This window comes from Alligator sinensis, unplaced genomic scaffold (genome assembly GCF_000455745.1).
Source record: "Alligator sinensis unplaced genomic scaffold, ASM45574v1 scaffold688_1, whole genome shotgun sequence".
Lineage (NCBI taxonomy): Eukaryota > Metazoa > Chordata > Crocodylia > Alligatoridae > Alligator > Alligator sinensis.
This window is the reverse complement of record NW_005843754.1, coordinates 37452-44519: the sequence shown is the minus strand read 5'-3', so window position 1 is coordinate 44519 and position 7068 is coordinate 37452. Positions and strand designations below refer to the sequence as shown.

Genomic DNA, 7068 nt, shown 5'->3' with positions numbered 1-7068 from the left:
GACTATTTCAGGCTGGACATAAGAAAGAACTTCTTTACTGTCTGAGCCCCCAAGGTCTGGAATAGACTGCAGCTGGAGGTAGTTAAAGCACCTACTTTGAACACCTTCAAGAGACATTTGGATGTTTATCTTGCTGGGATTCTATGACCCCAGCTGACTTCCTGCCCCTGGGGCAGGGGGCTGGACTCAGTGTTCTTCCAAGGTCCCTTCCAGCCCTAATGTCTATGAAATCTATGAAAGAAATGTGAACCCCAGCCCCTGGGTTCTGGTCAGGTCTGTGAAGAACTAGCCTCAACTCCCACCTGCCTACACCCACCACCAACTTCTTTAGCCTGTGTTTAACACTTCTACCTTGATTCCCAAAGCAAAGACATGCCATTCACAGGAGTGGGGTGGAGAAGGACACTTGCAGCACAGGGCTCTGTGGCTTAGTGGGTTAAAGCACCTGTCTAGTAAACAGGGGATCCTGGGTTCAAATCCCAGCAGTGCCTGCCTTCTTTTCACCTTTCACCACATTGCAGAGTTGTGATTGGGCTGAAAGAAATCTCATGAAGTTGAACAAGTGCAAGGTCCTGCACTGAAGACAGAGCAGTCCTATGCACTGTTACTGGCTTGGGGCTGACTGGCTGGACAGCAGCTCTGCAGAAAACCCTCCCAATCCTTCAGTTGCTCTAGGAGCACAGAGATGATGCCTACACAGTCAGATGGGTGGCAAATTGGTTAGATGGTCACACTCAGAAAATTGTGGTGGACAGGTTGTTTTCAACCTGGAAGGATGTGGGTGGGCAGTGGAGTCCCCCAGGGCTCAGTCCCTGGGGCCTGTGCTATTCAACATCTTCATCAGCAATCTGGATGTAGGTGTGGAAAGTGGGCTGTCCAAATTGGCTGATGACACCAAGATGTGGGGTGAGGTGGGCACGCTGGAGGGGAGGGACAGAATTCAGCTAGATCTGGACAGGTTACAGAGGTGGGCGGATGAGAATAGGATGGAGTTCAATGCAGACAAGTGCAGGGTGCATCTAGGGAGAAGGAACCAGCAACACACCTATAGGCTGGGAAACTCCCTTCTTGTCAACACAAAGGCAGAAAAGGATCTTGAAGTCATTGTTGACTCCAGGATGAACATGACCCACCAATGTGAGGAAGCGGTCAGTAAGGCTAACCACACCTTGTCATGCATCCACAGATGCATCACAAGCAGGTCCAGGGAGATGATCCTCCCCCACTATGCGACACTGGTCAGGCCACAGTTGGAGTAGTGCATTTAGTTTTGGGCAACGCAATTCAAGAGGCTAGCATTGAGAGGGTCCAGGGGAGGGCCACTTGCATGGTCAAGGGGCAGCAGGTCAGGCTCTATGAAGAGAGACTAAAGGGCCTGAATCTATTCAGCCTTCACAAGAGAAGGATGAGAGGGGTTCTCGTGGCCATTTATAAACTCACCAGGGGTGACCAGCAGAAACTGGGTGAGGCTCTGTTCCCCCAGGCACCACCGGGGGTTACTAGGAATAATGGCCACAAACTGATTGAGAGCAGGTTCAGGCATGATATCAGGAGACATTACTTTATGTTTAGGGCTGCCAGGCTCTGGAATGGACTCCCAAGGGAGGTGGTGCTCTCAACCTACCTTGGGGATCTTCAAGAGAAGCCTGGATAGCTATTTGGCTGGGGTGTTGTGATCCCAGCACTTGTTCCTGCCTGGGGCAGGGGGTTGGACTTGATGATCTGTTTAGGTTCCTTCCAACCTGAAGCATTATGAAACGATAAGCCTGTGAGTACAGAAGGTGCCTAATCCTCCAATTTGTCTAGGTCACTCTAAACCCTAACCCTACCCTTTAGCATATCTCCTATTCCCCCAGCTTGGTTTAATCTGGAAACTTGCTGAGGGATCACTTTGTGCCATGCATGGATATGAAACTGGCCCAAAGACTGGCCCAAAGATTGACCCCTCGGACACTACACTTTATACCAGCTGCCAACTAGACATCAATCCATTGATTACTACCCTCTAAGCCTGGTGCTCCAGCCAGTTTTCTATCCACCTTACAGTCCATTCATCCAGCCCGTTCTTCCTTAGTTTGCCTGCGAGAATGTTGTGGGAGACCGTATCAAAAGCCTTGCTAAAATCAAGGTACACCACATCCACTGGCCTTTCCACATCCACAGAGCCAGTCATCTCATCATAGAAGGCAGTCAGGTTGGTCAGGCATGACTGGCACTTGGTGAATCCACACTGAATGCTCCTAATCACCTTCTTCTCCTCCAAGTGCTTAGAAATGGATTCTTTGAGGATCTGTTTCATGGGACTGAGGTGAGGCCAACCCATCTGTAGTTCCTCTTTCCCTTTCTTAAGTATGGGCGTCATGTTGGCCCTTTTCTAATCATCCAGGACCTCTCCTGATCCCCATGAGTTTTCAGAGATGATGGTCATTGGCTCTACCATTGCATCAGCTAACTCCCTCAGCACCTTCAGGTGCATCCTGAACATGCGCTTGAATATGTCCGACTTTTCTAAATAGTCCCTAAGGGGACATGTACACGCCATGATATTTGCCCTTTCAGGTACTGCAACTGCGTGTCTGTTTGCACAAGTGGGATTTCCTGTCATTTTGAAAGTGTTTTCAGCATGTTAAAGTAAAACTGCTCAGACATAAGTTAGTTTGGTTTGCCGCGAGTTAAAGCATTGCGGCTATGGATTCGTTGCATGCAAACACAAAGGTGCTCAAAGATGTCTAATTACCCTCTTTTTCTACCAGGAAGCACTGCGCTATTTCTTTAATTGAGGCCTTTGTCCACTAGATGCTGCTTTTGATTGCTGCTACTATTTTTCGTTTTACTCCTCCTCATCCCATCTCCCTGTCCTGTACCAAATAAGAACAAGTAAAGAATAAAAAGTAGAATAGAAATAGATATATAGATATACATATGTAGTGATAGTATCAATAGTAGTGTTTAAATAGTGTATAAAGTATAAAAAAATAGATAGTGTATAAATATTAGTTTATAAATAGTGTAGGTGCAGGGAAGGAAAATCTAAACTAGTTTTTTTCTACTTTTGGACTACTGTGCAATTTTAATATTTTTTAAATAATGGATTTTTTAATGAGAAAAAAAATCCTGAAACAGACCAACATGTTAATGTTGAAATAAAGTCTTGAAATTCATACAGTTCCTTCCGGATGTGCCTTTTTTACTTTCATAGGCAAATTGGTATGGGAGACCATACGGTAAAGGGGTGGGTGGGAGAGGTTCTGACTGCAGCTTGTGGGGTTGGGGGAATTTTGGGAGAGATGAGATTAGTGGTTTAAATCTGCCCCCTATTGTAATTCAGTACAATTACCATCTTTAATTTTCCCAGAGCCTGATGAAGGGGGTTTGATCAAAAAAGCTTGCAGAAAAAGTGATTTTTTTTTGTAATTTCCTAGTCAGTCTAGTAGGGAGGCTTTGCAAAGTGCTTGGGGGATGGTGGGGATGGGACATGCAGTGCCTGTGGTACCCCCGATGCCAACGCCCAGGGGATGTGGCAAGCCAGACTTGTGAAGGGGTAGGCAGCCCCTTCGGGTATCTTTGAATGATAGAGTGCTTCCCCCAAACCTGAATGCCCCATGCAAAAATCGCCCAGCAAAGCAACAGAACTGTTCCAAAACACTTGTCAGGAGGCAACCCCTTTGGGTGGCTTTGCAAAGTGCTTGAGTGATGAGGGGGATGGGAGGTGCAATGCCTGTCATGCAGGAAGCAAATTTATGCCCAAGTCAGCGTAAGTCTCCATAGTTAATGTGCAGTACAGGTCTTCATGTGTAGAGATGCGCCCACACTGAGCAGTAATTTTTGGAACCTCATCCCCCCACCCAGAGCCAGACATAGAGGGGAACAAGGTGGGAACAAGAAATTTGCTTTTCTCTTGTCTTTTCTGAAGGGAGGCTCAGAGCACAGAGAAGAGGGTGCCCAGCCCAGCTCTACCCTCACACTGCACCAAGGACCAGGTAATGCTGGCCAAAGTCAACCTGTAAGTGCCGCAGCCATGGGACATTCCCTGCCCCCTGGAAGCTCACAGAATCTGCCTCTGCATGCTGCCCCCGCACTGGGCCACACCTGTGCAGCCAGGACCACTCACATTCACCCACATCTTCCCCTGACTTCTGTGCATTTGGGCTGAATCCAGGCGGTCGACCGCACACCTGACCCAAAGGCAGCTCAGCCCTAGCCGGCCAGCGCTGTTCGCACTTGAAAGAGCTGATGTGAATCAATTTGGGAGATCCTCTGGAAATCTTCATGCTGCCGTGACAGTCGTTCCCAAATAGCTAGACATGCAACCGTGGGTATGAAGTGCAGCAAAACAAACTGCGATGAAATCTCAGGGAAAAAGTCTTTCTTAATGTCAGAGCAGCAGGATAACAGGACCAGCTGCCCCAGGGAGCTACAAACCCTGCTTCCCTGGAGGTTTCCAAGCAGAGGTTGGATGGGGGCTGTGTTTACTGGCTTAGGAAGAGTGTCCTGCTGCCTCCATGCAGAGGCCTGGATTAGATGCTTGAGGTCTCTTCCAACCCTGTAACTTCATGGTGCAGTGGATAACAGTGCCATCTGCTGAGCCCTGCCCCAATATGCAGGAGAGCCCAGGATTTTTTTGTGATCACTTTTCTTGAGCCAGCTGGTAGTTGGCTGGGGCAGGAAGCAAGCTTTTGGGCACAAAGACCTGCGCTCTTAGTCTGAGAACCCAGCTAACCCAGTGCACTTGTTGCAAACAAAACCAACAGCCTCCAATGTTGTTTGGACAGGAAAGTCTCTGACAAGGGCAGGGAGGTGGTTCTCCTGCTCCATCCCACACTGGAGACTATCCAGGTCTGTACCCCACACTTCCAGAAGGACGTGGACAAATTGGGAAGAGCCCAGCACAGAGCAACGAAAATGATCAGGGCCTGGGAGGCAAGACTGATGAGCACAGGCTGGAAGAGCTGGGGGGACTGAGTCTGGAGAGAAGAAAACTGAGTGGGGATTTGATCACAGTCTACAAAACCCTGCAGAGCACTGGCAGAGAGGCTGGAGATGGGCTTTTCTCTGTGGCCACAGGGGACAGGACTAGGAGCAATGGTCTCGAGCTGCTGCAGGGGAAATGGAGGCCGGAGATGAAGGAGGAACATTGTGACTTTGAGCAGCACTAAGCACTGGAACAAGCCCCTAGAGACATGGGGGAGTCTCCATCCCTGGCAGGTCCCAAGAGAAGGTTGCACAGCCGTGTCTGGGATGGTGTAGTGAGGCCTGGTCCCACCTTGAGCAGAGGGCTGATCTATATGACCATGTGAGGACCCTTCCAGCCTGACTTTCCAATAGTCCTTTGATCGTAAGCACCTGGGTAGATTCTCACAGTTCCTGATATGACCCAGCAGAAGTTAATGGAAGTCTTGTCAGCCTCTGCTGCTACAGCACATGGACGATGCATTTCCTTAACTCTGCCTCTAGTGACATATGTACACGTGATGTAACCCAGATACCTCTACCAGGGTACCTGGACGCTTCTGTCCACATTCCTTCCAAACATCTTCATCTCCAAAGACCAGATACTGGACTCTTTGGTTCACTCTGCCATTCTCAAAAGTTTTCCTGTTCTCCTCAAATCCCTCTGCAGATCAGACGCCCATCACTGTGATAAAAAGTGGGTTAGGTACGGGGCCTAGTGAAAACCTGTTTTCATTTCCAGATGATTTCTAATGCGGAGGCTTGTTCTGGCTTGTGCACAGGGTTGAGGTACTTATGTTTCAAGAGGTCAGTTTGCTTTTCTCATGCTTTCTTTTTCCTCTGTTCTCCCCAGAGAATTTCCTTAGGGAAGTGCTCAAATGCTTTTTGTAGCAAAATGAAGACCATATAGACCATTTCTACATTAGGGAATTTCAAATACTGTGAAATGTGCATCTTTCTGCCTACTTTTGGAATCATAGAAATGAAGGTCTGGAAGGGACCTTGAAAGATCCTCAGGTGCAACCCCCCTGCGTATTGGTTTCTCTGATAACTGAAGCATCACACTGGTGACTCATATTCATTTTATGGTCAATAATGATTCCCAGGTCCCTTTTGGATGTGGTGCTAGCTAGTGTAGCACCACCAAGCCTGTAAGTTTGTTGTGGATTTTTCCTCCCCAGATGGAGCACTTTACATTTCTCGGTGTTGAACAGCATCTGGTTTTGGTCTGCCCATCTCTAACTACTCTGTCTAGGTCTTCCTGAATTGTCACCCTACCGTGAGGCATGGCCGCACTTCCTCACAGCTTAGTGTCATCGGCAAACTTTGCCAGTGTGCTTTTCACCCCCACATCCAGATTATTGATGAAGATGTTGAAAAGCACTGGTTCAAGTACTGAACCCCAAACCTTTCCACCAGGTCAACCCAGATCTGTCTATTAGTACTTTCTGCGTCCAAACCCACAGCCAGTTTCCCACCCATCTGACTATTGAATTGTTGAGCCTATAGTCCCCTAGTTTTACCTTGAGAGTCTTATGGGACACCAAGTCAAAGGCCTTCTTAAAGTCCACGTAAATGACCTCGACCTCCTTTCCCTTACCCAGGTGGTGAGTAACCTGGTCGTAGGAGATGAGGTTAGTCAGACATGAGCTACCCATGAGAAAAGTACGCTTGCTGTCATTCAAAAATTTGCCTTCTATTAGCTTATCGCATATGGGCTCCTTGAGAAAAATTTCAAGGATTATTCCTGGGATTGAGGTCAGGCTGATTGGCCTGTAGTTTTCCTAGATTTCATAGACATTAGGGCTGGAAGGGACCTCAGAAGATCATCGAGTCCAGCCCCCTACCCAAAGGGCAGGTAGTTCCCTGGGTCCTCTCTCTGAAGCGACACCATAATAGCTCAAAATGAAGTCTTACTCTTGTATATTGTGTGGGGTGTGGAGAGATATGGGTGGATGGGTATGGGGCTTAAGTGGGGTGTGGGTGTGCATATGGATGTGTGTGTATGTGAGGTGCAGGGGGAAACTCTGGGGGCATGTGTGGATTCATAGATTCATAGATGCTAGGGTTGGAAGGGACCTCAATAGATCATCGAGTCCGACCCCCTGCATAGGCAGG

The 7068-nt window shown here is 48.2% G+C and overlaps 1 non-coding gene across 1 annotated transcript; it reads left to right on the top strand.

Moving 5' to 3' along the window:
- Positions 1-417: 417 nt before the first annotated feature.
- On the top strand, positions 418-491 carry TRNAT-AGU. Its single transcript has one exon. It is a non-coding gene; the product is annotated as a tRNA-Thr (tRNA).
- Positions 492-7068: the final 6577 nt, after the last annotated feature.